Below are 13,837 nucleotides of genomic sequence, written 5' to 3'. Positions count from 1 at the left end.
GGCGCTGGCCTTGGAACAAATGAAAACCTAGATACCTGACTTTTTCCTGACATATTTGAGCTTTTTTCTTTGAGACCTTGTAACCTGCCTCCCATAGCAGGGTGAGCAGTTGCTGTGTCCCTTGCATACAATTTTTCTTGGTTGGTACTGCCGCAACAAGTCATCTGCATACTGGCGTAAGGTACAGCCACACTGGTTTGCTGGAAAGGCTTTTAAATCTGAGGCTAGTGCCATAGCAAAGATGGTTGGAGAATTCTTGAATCCTTGGGGCAGCCAGGTCCAAGGTAACTGCCCCTTGGTGCCGTTTGTCGGGTCCTCCCATTGGAAAACGAAGGTCAGCTGGCTCCTTGGAGCTTAGCAGATGCAGAAGGAAACAGCCTTATGGTCCAAGCAGGTAAAAACAGCAGCCTCAGGAAGGATAAGACCCAGCAGCTGGCTCAGCCTGTAATCCCGCGCCTTTGGGAGGCTGAGGTGAGTGGATTGCCTGAGCCTGCGGGTTCGAGACCCGCCTGGGCAGCGAGACCTCATCTCTACAATAAATCAAAATATGGGCATGGCCGCGCGTGCCTGTAGTTCCAGCTACTTGGAAGGCTGAGGTGGAAGGATCACCGGAGCCCAGCAGGTCGAGGCTGCGGTGGCCGGGAGTGGCCACTGCACCCCAGTCTGGGCGACAGTGAAACTCCAACTCAAAAAAAAAAAAAAAGACCCAGCAGCATATACGGGTTTGGGATGACAGGGTGTAGAGTGACTGTGACCTTTTACGGCTCGCAAGTCTTGAACAAGTCGGTAGTTGTCCATGCCTGGCTTCTGCATTGGCAACAGAGGTGTATTCCGAGCGGACTGACAAACATGGAGGATTCCATAATGCAAGAGGCTCTCTAGGTGCTTGTGGATTCCTATTTGTGCCTTGAGTGGGAAGTACTGCCTCTGATGGACTGTTCCACCCCCTGGTTTTAGTTCCACAATCACGGGGTGGGGGAGGTGTATATTGTTTTGCCAATGCTGGAGCATTGTCCTCTGCCCACACTCCTGGTACTCGAAATGGCAGCCCTGGAGACTTTTGCGAGGCCTCCATTAGGTTGTAGAGCTGCCATTCCTCTTTCCAGGGCACAGTGAGGGTCATGATTTTAGTCTCTGGGCCTCTTATTTTCAGTTATGTGATCAGGAGAATCAAAGTTTATCTGAGTTCAAAGCTATCCCAGGAGGTCCCATCCCATCAAGGCTACAGGGCAATCTGGGAGATACGGGAATTCTTGTATGACCTCATGGCCACTGACTGTGCAGAATCACAGCATCGGAAAGGGATGTCTGGCTTGCTACCCAGTGACTCCCATAACATTAGCCTGTTTTTGGAGAAGGGACTTACAGGCTGGATGATCACAGAGTGTTCAGCTCCCGTGTCAACCATGAAGTTCATACATTGGTCCCCTACTGTCATGCTGACCATAGGTTCCTGGGGACCTAAGGATAGTAGGGAGCCCATCTGCCCTATTCTTGTTGCAGCCCCTCCATAGAGGCCAAGCCCATAAAGCTGTTAGGAGCTGTTGGGTCCTGTTAATAAGTGGAGCCTTGTGGACCATTTTTCTGTTGGGCTTCCTCATCAGCTATTCATTGGGGGCATTCACCTTTCCAGTAGCCTTCTTGATAACAATAGGCACATTGGTTTCTCCCTAACTACATAGGGGTTTGTGATGTTTCTTGTGTAGACTAACAGATGGAGTTCAGGGGTCCCTGGGCAGGCTGAGGCAGTCTGGGCCTTGCTCTGGGAAACTGCCAACCTGGTTTTCTTCTTCCCCAACCTCTGCTTAGGTTTCATCCTGGTGGGCCTGTGATCTGGTACCCTGCAACAGCAGCAGCAAGCATGGCCATTTTCTTTTTCTTCTTTCTGTCTGCCTCTTGTTGGTCCTCTTTATTTCAGTTACTGAATACTTTAGTGTCAACTTCTAGCAGCTGGCTAACATTCATTCCAGCAAAACCCTCTAGTTTTTGTAGCTTATGTTGAATATCTCCCTGGGACTGTCTGACAAAAGTTGCATTTACTATACCCTGATTTTCGGCTGGCTCTGGATCAAAGTGGGTGTATAGCCGAAAGACTTCACAGAGTTTCTCATCGAATTGGCTTGGGCTCTTGTCAGCTCCCTGGAACACCTCAGAGACCTTGCTCACATTTATGGCCTTTTCCCCTCCTTCTCTCATACCTTCTAGGAGGGCCTCCTGATACCGTTTGAGCATTTGCAGACCCTGGTTCCTGTTGGGGTCCCATTCAGGGGGTCCTCCTCTGGGAACTGATTTTGGGCATATGCCTGGGCGTTGAGTGCTCCAGCCAGGGCGTGCTCCTCTAGCCATTTTTTAACCCCCGTGTAATTCCCAGTATTGAATAGCCTCAGGAGGAGTTGGCGGCAGTCCATCCAGGTTGGCCTCTGGGTCTGGATAGTGGACCTTATTAAGTCGATCATAGCCTGAGGCTTTTCTGTGAAGGATGGCGTAAGGTTTTTCAAATTCAGGAGGTCTGTGGTGGTGAAAAGCTGCTGCACAAATGTGCATTGCCCACCTTGGATCTGGCCTTCTTGATCATAATACATTGGTCCTCTAGTCTTCCTCAGTGGCATCTGGAAGGCACCATGACATTTCCCTGAGGTGAAGTCAGACATGCATTCTGGCAGCTGCTTTCTGGGTGGGATGTGGTGAGTCAGAACAGGTGGTTCAGGTGTGACCTCTGATTGTTTAAGAGACATACTAGGCTTAGGGGTGCATTCCAATTGTGAATCTCTAACAGTGGTTGGTGCTGTAGGAGCAGGGGGCAGCGGTGGGTATACTGGAGAGTAAGGTGGTGGGATTTCATCAGACTCTAATGGGCATTTGGACTGGGCTGTTTTGAGGGCTACCATAATTTTGCCATTATCTTCCCAGAAAGCTTTTAGACAAGAGGGGAGTGCAAAGACCACATCCTGCCAACAGTTGATGTAAGGGAATTTGTTTGGGTGACCTGGCACTCCTGCTATAATTCTATATACTCTTCTGATGGTTCTTCTGATGGCCATCCAATGCCGAAAGAGGACCGATCTATTTCATAGAACGTACGGAGCTTTCTCCAAGACAATTTGACACCAGAACAATCTCCACAGAAACATTTGTCAAAATTTTTAAGCATACAAGCAAGAGGGGTATTCTGACTTTGGTTCCCACCCATTTCCTCCCACAAACAGACAGCAAGCACACACAAAAGAGGGAATGGAGGGTATGGGAAACAGCTGCTTCGTCCTCCTTCAACTGAGGAGGAGATAGTTCAGATACCTGTTAGCAATTGGTAGGTTGGTACAAGCCCCCAACCCAGACCAACCCTATGACAGGGTTGGGGCCGCCCTCAGTTGTATGAGGTCATCACGGGCTTAGATCGGGATGCAACACTTGCTTCGGCCCTTTGGTCAGGTCGGAACCCTTCTGCTGTCTGTCTCATTCACACGCAAGCACACAGCACATTCTCCAATCCTCCACCCTAATCCCAGGAGTCAACAGGTTTGTCTTGATACAGGGTTTCCTTCCACCGCCTTTCAGTCCTTTCCATCAGACGTGAGACGGGACTCCTGGAGGTGATGAAGCTCCCCTTCTGCCATCTACTGGCAAGTCTATGCAAAGGCCCTCTTTCCTACCCTTTTGTTGGGTGTTGCTCCTCAAGCCAGTTCCCACACCTCTTTTGGGCCCCTGTGCTTTCAAGATCCGAGCTTTCGTGTGCCAGAAGGGGCCTCCCTCCTACAGATCAAAAGGTCCACTGCTCGCCTGGCGAGATTGTCCCTTCCGTCACCCCGGGGGCCCTACCCCGATGACAAAGGAGGCGGAACACACCATCTCCAAACTCTCCCTTTCCTGGCCAAGCACCAAGAAATGTTGCGGGAAAACAGAGAGACTAGGACACCAAGGCTATCTTAGGAAGCAGCGTTTTATTGGCACTGGCATGACTCAGTGGGCTAAGGCTAAGCAACCCGGAGGAAGAAGAGAAGGGTTTTATATGTTAGTTTAGGACAGGGAGGGGGTCGGGTTGTCTGGCAATACATTTTTCTTTGGAATTTGCAAGGTTGTATGTAGCAAAACCAGATTTTCAAAGAAATAATGTTTCCAGGTTATACGTGACAAGCAGGGGTTGTAAACTGATAACTTCACAAGTAGAGGATGTGGGGGGTAAGGTTGTGAATCGATTACTATCTTGTATTTACAGGAAAGCAACTTGTGGGTATTTGGTTTTCTCATGTCCCACGTCTAGCAGGTTTGGAGCTTGCAGGTTGATTTTTAAAAAGGAATAATTTTTAGTCCCTCTCTGCCACACTTTGTTTACAAGAGATTGATTCAAAATGCATACAAGACTAATGCTAACTAGGTGCTTGGTTGTGTGGCTCCAAACAAGCTATGTATTGTTCTAAGGGTCTGTCTTCTATAAAATGTAAACAATAATGTCACATACTTGATAGAGGTGTTTGACGAACAAATAACATACGGAAGAATCTAGCTCACTGCTGATACAGTGGATTACTCAGTAAAGGTTAGCTGTCATTTTAGTTCATCTCTATAGATAAGATTTAGTGGAGGAAGGAGCAGGGATTTGAATTCATGGTGGCTTACTTCAACTCTCTAGCCCCGAACTTTTTGTTATACTTTTCATAGAGAAGATAAAATCCTCAGCACAATGTCTAGCACCCAGGAACCGTGCCATAAATTATAGTGACATAGCAACTGTGGTGGTGAACCTGGGTCTAATATAGGCAAAGATTTACAATGATACTAAAATAAATGTGCAGATATACGAAGATCCCAACACAAAACCAAACAAAAAGCTGCTTTAGAATTATTAATTATGGAAGTAAGATGACTGAAGAGAGAGGCTTGGCATTCATTCTCCCCACAAGAAAGGACCAAGGCAATCAATCAACAGTTAAGATTTGACTGGAGTGTCAAAGGAAGAGTACTGAAGTCCAACAGGGGAGTAGAGATACATCTGTGGTAATTGGCAGTCTAGGAGGATAGCATAGGTGCATCCAACCTCTGCAGCTCGGTCTCCTTCAGCTGATTGAATCTTTCCAGAGTCAGAGGACTTCCCATTGCAGAGAAAAAGTAAGCCAAAGATTCCCACCAGCCCCCCCCTTGCCACCACAAACACAGTTCCCTCCACCAAGTATCGCAAGGTCCTCACAATCCCTGAGCCCAGTTTGGAGAGCTGCCAGAAATTTACACAGTCACATTGGCCCAGTTTAGGAGCACAAAGTGTGTGCTTCTCACCCTCACTCACCCCCCGTGAGCTAAACCACTGCAGTCAACTAAAACCATTACAGCAACTGCAGCAACTCAATGGGAACAGGAATGAACGCACTCAGATCTGGCACCAGAGACCGAGAGGAGAATCGAAGGTGTTTATTCTGAAAGTCTCAGGCAGAATAGCCCCCCAAAACCTGAGCCCTGACCCTCAGTTTCATGCTGTTTTTATAGAACTTTTGTGGTTACAACGTACATGGATTTTGCCATTGGTGGGTTTACAATTTTAAATTTAGGACTGGGCATGGTTACTTCCACAACAAGCATTGACGCAAACAAAATTATGGACGTTTCCATGCGAGGTGCCATAAAGCATGTTTACAGAGGCAGAGATTGTGATTAAGGGACATGGCATGCAGCTGCTTACTTAAGATAAGATCCTTGAGATCAGCTTTCCTGCTTAATTCCTGCTTTTCTATCTCGAAACTAGAGCCACCTTTGAAGTGTACCCTTTTCTCCTGGCCAGTAGCCACCTTGCCTGTCCAGCACTGAGGCTCAATCTTTATTATAACAAGCTCACACAAGTGGCTGAACATCACATTGGCTGTGATCCTCGTCCTGCACGGCGAAGAAACCACCTCCTGCCACTGCACTCCCAGTCAGGACAGCCTGCCAGTCCTACCCAGGATGAACTCACCCTTGAGCCAGACAGACAACTAGAACTCCTCTCCCAAGCAAAAGAGGCCCCTGAGTGTCTGAGTAACTGAAATGCCCTTGGGTCAGGGGAGTGACTCAGGACCCGAGAGACAGCCCTGCAGTGTCCCACCCCTGCAAACATGTCCCTTGCCTGCCCAAGAACTCTGCGGCCCCAATAAGGGCCTGAAAAACAGGCACAGAGGCCAGCCCTGTTGGACACACCCCAGGCCAGTCAAGCAGTCAAGAGCCCACATCCCAGACCTAAGAAATATCCCCATGGGCTACCTCTCGTGGACACACCCCAGGATGGCCAAGACACCCTGTGCCTGTATACTGGGTCTGAGAAATAACCCTGATCCTGCTGCTGGCAGACATGTACTCAGGTCAGCCAAGCAGCCATGCATCTGCATGCCAGATCTGAAAAACAGCCTCAAGTCCCTCCATCAGATACTCCCCCAAGACCAGCTGGGCTGTTGTATCCTGGGTCAAAGAAACAGCCTACAGGTTGCTGCCAGAAGACTTGTTCTCAGACCATCTGAATAGCCATGGGCTTGCATATCAGGCCTGAGAAACAGCCAATGGGTCACCCCTGATAGGCACATATGCTGACCAGTCAAGAATCCTTGTATCTATGTCTCAGGCCTGTAAAACAGCACCACAGGTTACTCCTGGCAGACACACCCCCAGGCCAACTGAGCAAGCACATGCCTGTGCTTCTGGCTAAAGTAAGGGACCCATGACCCCAAACCCAGAGAGCCAACCAAATTGGATGACCCACCATTCTCACACATGCATACACACACACACACACACACACACACACACACACACACACACAACTTGAGAAACATCTTGGTGAACTCACCCCTGGCAAAGCTGCACCATCATCACCACAAATTGTCTCAGCCTAAGTCACTGAAAAACTCACAAATGCCACTAGTGAGGATTATAGCTGAAAAAACTACACAGAGACTACACTAGTGTGTCCACCTAGAACCAAGGCCAATGCACCCCCACTGAACTGTCACCCCAAGACTCATTCATACAAATAAGCCTTTTCTTATGAAATCTACTCTATAAAGTTGGAAGAGGTAACTTTTCCATCAGCTGTGTAGAAATCAACACAGAAACACATCAAATCATGAAAAATTTTTAAAAAAAAGTCACATTGAAAGGAAAAACAATAACTCTCCAGTAACAAATCCCAATCATAATGAAATATATGAAATGCCAGAAAACGAACTCAAAGTAATAATCTTAAGGAGACTTAATGAGATACAAGAGAATAGAGATGAACAATTTAATGAAAAAAAAAATCATGCTTTAATGAGAAATTCAGGAGATAGATGTCATTTTTTTTCAAAAAGAGAACTAAACAGAAATCCTAGAGTTAGAGATTTCAATGAATGAAATTAAAAATACAATGGAGACTTTCAACCACAGACTACACCAAACATAAGAATTTATTAACTTGAAAACTTCTGAAATGACACCAGAAAATTTCTCAAGTCTTGAAATAGAGATGGACATTCAGATCTAGGAATCTCAAAGAACCCCAAATACATTCAATCCAAACAATGTCTTCTCTGAGGTACATTATAGTTACATTATTAAAGGTCAAAGACAAAGGAGGAATTCTAAAGGCAGCAAGGTTTGAGGTCAGTCTGGGCAGCATAGCTAGATCACATCCCTTTTAAAAAAATGAAAAAACTAACATAAAAGCATCAAGATAAAAGTGTTAAGCCACAAGTCACACAAGAGAATCCCCATTAAGGTAACAATGAATTTCTCAGCAAAAACTTTACAGGCCAGGAGAAAGTGGGATAATATATTTAAAGTACTGAAAGAAAAAACTGTCAGCCAAGCATATTATACCCAGAAAAGGTATCTTTCAGAAATAAAGGACAAATAAACTATTTCACAGACAAACAGAAACTAATAAAAAATCATCACCACCAAACCAACCTTTCAAGAAATGCTCAAGAGAATCTTACATATGGAAGTGAAAAGGTGATAATCACCATGATGAAAACATGTGAAACTATAAAACTCATATGTAGAGCTGATATACACAGGAAAAAAGACAAATGAATCAAACTTTATCACTATAGAAAACCACCCAACCACAAAAACAAACAATAGGAGAGGAAATAAGGAACAAAGAATAAACAAAACAGAAAGCAATCAATAAAATGGCAGGAGTAAAACCTATCAGTAAAACCTTGAATGTAAATGGAAAAAAATTCCTTCTTAAAAGCTATAGACTGGTGGAACGGATTTTAAAAACAAGACCAAACGGTATACTGTACAAGAAATTTATCTCACCTATGAAGACACACATAGGCTGAAAGTGAAGGAATGGAAAAAAATATTCCATGAAATGGAAATCAACAGTGAGCAGGAGTAGCTATACTTTTATCAGACAAACAGACTTCAAGTCAAAAGCTATAAAAATAGACAAAGGACATTATATAAACATAAAGAGATAAATCCATCAAGAGAGTACAATCAATATATATGCACCCAGATATATAAAGTAAATATTATTAGATTTAAAGAGATAGATAGACTATAATACAATAATAGTTGGAGACCTTAACATCCCACTTTTCACATTGGATATATCACCTAGACAGAAAGCAAACAAAGAAACAGTGAATCTAAACTGCAACGTAGACTAAATGGACCTGAAAGGCATTTACAAAATATCTTATCAGTAGCTACAGAACACACATTCTTTTCATCAGCACATGGAACATTCTCTAAGACTGACCATATGTTAGGACATAAAACAATACACAAGGTACTTTAAAAATGCAATCATATCAGGCATCTTATCTGATCACAGTAAAATAAAACTGGACATCAATAACAAGAAGAATATTTAAAACTATATAATTTAATGGAAATTAAACAACATGCTCCTGAATGGCCAACCGTTGAAGGAAGAAATTAAGAATGAAATTTAAAAATTCCTCAAGAAAAAAGAAAATAAAAACACAACATACCAAAGGACACATCTAAGGAAGTATTCAGAAGCACGTTTATATCAATAAAATGCCTACATTAAACAACTAGAGAAACATCAAATAAGCAGTCTAACGATAAATCTCAAGAAGCTAGGAAAGAAAGAACAAACCAAACTCAAAATTAATAGAAGGAAAGAAGTAATAAAGATCAGAGTAGAAATAAGTAAGGCTGAGACCTAAAAAAAAATTTGATAGATCAACAAAACAAAAAGTTGGCTTTTTTTTTTTTTTTTTTGAGTTGGAGTCTCACTCCATCACCCAGGCTGGAGTGCAGTGGCATGTTCACAGACTTCCAAGTAGTCGGAACTACAGGCACGCAATACCATACTAGGCTAATTTTTTAAAAAAACTGTAGAGACAGTGTCTCGCCAAGTTACCCAGGCTGGTCATGAACCCACATGCTCAAGCAATCCACTCACTTCAGCCTCCCAAAGTGCTAGGATTACAGGCTAAGCCACTAAGGACCAACCAAAAGTTGACTTTTTAAAAAGAGAAGCAGGTTGGGCTCAGTGGCTCATTCTGTAATCCTAGCACTTTGGGAGGCTGAGGTGAGTGTATTATCTGAGCCCTCGGGTTCGAGATCAGCCCAGGCAACTTGGTGAGATCTTGTCTCTACAACAAATTGAAAATTAGCCGGGCATAGTAGCGCATGCCTGTAGTTCTGGCTACTTTGAAGGCTGAGATGGAAGGATCACTGGAGCTCAGCAGGTTAATGCTGGGGTGGCTGTGAGTGTGCCACTGCACTCCAACCCAGACAACAGAGTGAGACTCCAACTCAAAAAAAAAAAAAGAGAGAGAGAGAGAAGCAAAATCAACAAACCATTATTTGGACTAAGAAAAAAATAGAGAAGACCCAAATGAATGAAGTCAGAAACAAAAAAGAAGACATCACAACAGATAAAACAGAAATGCAAAGGATCATTAGAGACTACTATGAACGATACACTGATAAATTCAAAAACCTGGAAGAAATGGATAAATTCCTAGACACATACAACTACCAAGATCAAACTAAGAAAACCAATAACAAGTAATAAAATTGATCATAATAAAAAGTATTTTAACAAAGAACCTAGGACCAATAGCTTCACCACTAAATTCTATCAAACTTTTTAAGAAATAATATGAATTCTTCTCAAACTAATCCAAAATATTAAAGCAGAAGGAATTCTTCCTAACTCATTTTATGAGGCCAGCATAACCCTTATACTAAAACCAGATAAGAATACAACTAAGAGAGAACACTCCAGGCCAATATTCAAGATAAACATAGACGCAAAAATCTTCAACAAAATATTAGCAAACCAAATCTAATAACATATCAAAGAGATAACAAACTATGATAAAGTGGGACATCCCAGGAATGCAAATCAACATAGGCATATCAATAAACTTTATACATCACATCAATAGAAGAGAGGACAAAAACCTTATGACTATCTCAAAAGATGCAGAAAATATTTTGATATAACGCAACTTCTTTTCATGATAAAAACTCTATTAATAAATTAGATTTAGAAGAAGAGTATTTTAACATAATAAAGGCCATACATGACAAACTCACAGCTAGCATCTTACTGAATGTGGAAAAGCAGAAAGCTTCTTATCTAACAGCATCCAAACTGGAAAGGAAGAAGACAAATTTTCCCTGTTTGTAGACAATGTGATTTTATACATAGAAGAACCCCAAGGTTCTAAAGACTCTTAGAACTGATCAATAAACTCACAGGATGAAAATTAACATATAAAAAACATTAGCATTTCTATACACAAACAACAAACTGGCTATAAAAAAAAATCAAGAATCCCATTTATAATAGCTACTTTAAAAAAAAAACTTGGGAATAAATTTAACCAAGGAGCTGAAAGACCTCTACAAAGAAAACTACAAAACTACAAAAATAAAAGAAACAGAAGAAGATACAAAGACATGAAGATATATCCCATGCTTCACTATTCACAATAGCAAAAACATGGAACCAACTGTGCTGCCCATAGAAAGAGGACTGGATAAAAAAATGTGGTACATATACATGACAGAATATTACATAGCCATAAAGAAGGACAAAATTATGAACTTTGCAGCAACTTGGATGGACTTAGAGTCTATAATACTAAGTGCTCTATCACAGAAACAAAGAACTGAGTACCACATGTTCTCACTCATAAGCAGACCTTGACCAATTATCATAAATAAGAAAGGGATTGAAAGTAGTGGGAAACTGCCAGGGGAGAGGGGGAAACACCTCATCAATAAGAGTACCTGCATAATGAACATTTGTATACCTAACCCTGAATTTTACCCTACATCTTTAAAATTAAATAAATAAATAAGTAAAAAGAAATCATCCATGCTCATGGTGGAAAAACTAATTTTGTTAAAATGACAATACTACTCAAAGCAATCTACAGATTCATAGAAATTCCTTTCAAAATACCAATAAAGTTCCTCACAGTACTGAAATAAAAAAATTCTAAAATGTTGTATGAAATCACAAAAGACTCCAAATAGCCAAAGCAATCCTGAGCAAGAAGAATAAAGGTGGAAATATCATACTACCAGACCTCAAGATATATCAAAGCTGTAACAGAAACAGCAAGGTACTGGCATAAAAACAGACACCTAGACCAATGGAGCAGAACAGAGAACCCAGACATTAATCCACATATCTATAGCCTGCTGGTTTTTGACAAAGGTGCCAAGAACATTTATGGGAGAAAAGGACAATCTCTTAAATAAACAGTGCTGAGAAAAGTGGATATTCATATGCAGAAGAATGAAACTTGACTCTCATCTCTCACCCCATAAAAATATCAACTCAAAATGGATCAAAGTCCTAAATGTAAGACCCAAAATGATAATACTACTAGAAGAAAACATAGGAGAAATGCTTCAGGACATTGATCTGTGAAAAGAATTTATGAGTAAGGCCTCAAAAGCTCTGGCAACAAAAGCAGAAATAAACCAATAGAATTATAGGGAACTCAAAAGTATCTACACAGCATAGGACACAAGAGACAGAGTGAAAAGACGAGCTATAGAGTGGGAGTAAGTATTTGCAAACAACTCATTCAACAGGGGATTAATAGCTAGAATACAGAAGAAAGTCAAACATCTCAACAGCAAAAAAAAAAAAAAAATCAGATTAAAGAAACAGGTAAACAGACATTTCTCAAAAGAAAACATACAAATGGCCAACAGGTATATGAAAATATATCAACATTCTAATCATCAGAGAAATACAATCAAAACCACCACAATGAGGTATCATCTCACCCGACTTAGGAAGGCTATTATCAAAAAGACAAAAAAAAAAAAAAAAAAAATGATGGTGAGGATGTGGAGAAAAGGGAAATTTTATACACTGTTGGTGAGAATGTAAACTAGCACAGCCATTATGGAGAACAGTATGGCTGTTAAATGATAAATGATAAATAGAACTACCATATGATTCGGCGATTTCACTAATGAAAACTTATCCAAAGGAAAAGAAATTAGTATATCAAAAAGACATCTGCACCCTCGTGTTTGTTGTAGCAGCATTCATGATAGCCAAGATATGGAATCCACTTAGGTGCCCAACAACAGATGAAAGGATAAATAAAATGTTTTACACACACACACACACACACACACACACACACACACACTTACACACCATGGCCAAATACTATAAAAAAAGAATAAAATCCTGTCATTGGCGGCAACATAGATGGAACTGGAGGACTTTTAGTAAAGTAAGCCAGGAACAGATAGTTAAATACCACATGTTCTTGCTCCTATGTGGAAGCTAAAAAAAAGTTGATCTCATAGAAGTAAAAAAAGTAAAACAGAGGCTACTAGAGTCTGGGAAGGATAGGGAGGAGGAGGAGATAGGGAGAGATTTGTTAGAGGACACAAAATTACAGCTAGATGGGAGAATAAATCACAGCTAGATGTTTTATATGGTACTGAGGCTGACTACAGTTAACAATAATATATAGTGCAAATAGCTAGAAGTCAGAATTCTGAATGTTTCCAACATTTAAAAAATGATAAATCTTTGAGGTGATGTGCTAATCACTGATTTGATCATTACACATTATATATATTGAAATATCACTCTGTATCCCATAAATATGTACAATTATTGTGTGACAATTAAAAGATGAAATTCTTAAAACAATTATGAATTATGGTTCTTGTCTTCCCCCTTCTCTTAATCTTATATAGTCAAATAAATAATACTCAGGTGGAAGAAAATAGTTGTTCTAATTCCAGTGGACAAGAGATATAGGACATCCTGGGTGTGTGAGTGTTCTTAGAAACAGTAACAGAACTGTGATTGCCTAAAGAAAGCTAAGGGGAGATATAGGTATTTGGTTCAGGTTTGTAATCACCATCATTCTAATATAGGAGCTCTCTTTAATTAACATTCAAAGCAATGTTTTTGAAACTGCAATTTCTGCAGGCTTTTTTTTTTTTTTTGAAAGGCTGCGAAAGCACCAAATTGGAGATGAGCAACCATCATGAATAGTTAAACATCACTTACCATTTTTTTCACCGACTTGCTATGGCCATTTCTCAATGACTGTGAATAGGAATGAAGCTTTCTAAAAAAAAAAAATAGATAGATGGTGCTATAATTTGAATGTGTCCCGTGAAGTTCATGTGTTGAAAACTTGATTCCTAATTTGTCGGGAAGTGGGGCCCAGTGAGAATTGTTTGGGTCATGAGGCCACCCCCCCCATACATGGATGGATATTGCTATTGAGGCAATGGATTCTTTATCAAAGTCCAAGCCGGGCTCGGTGGCTCAGCCTGTAATCCCGCGCCTTTGGGAGGCCGAGGTGAGTGGATTGCCTGAGCCCGCGGGTTTGAGATCCGCCTG

Source organism: Carlito syrichta, unplaced genomic scaffold (assembly GCF_000164805.1).
Source record: "Carlito syrichta isolate Samal-C Ts95f unplaced genomic scaffold, Tarsius_syrichta-2.0.1 Scaffold269596, whole genome shotgun sequence".
In the NCBI taxonomy this organism is placed as follows: Eukaryota; Metazoa; Chordata; class Mammalia; order Primates; family Tarsiidae; genus Carlito; species Carlito syrichta.
This window is presented reverse-complemented; position numbering follows the sequence as displayed.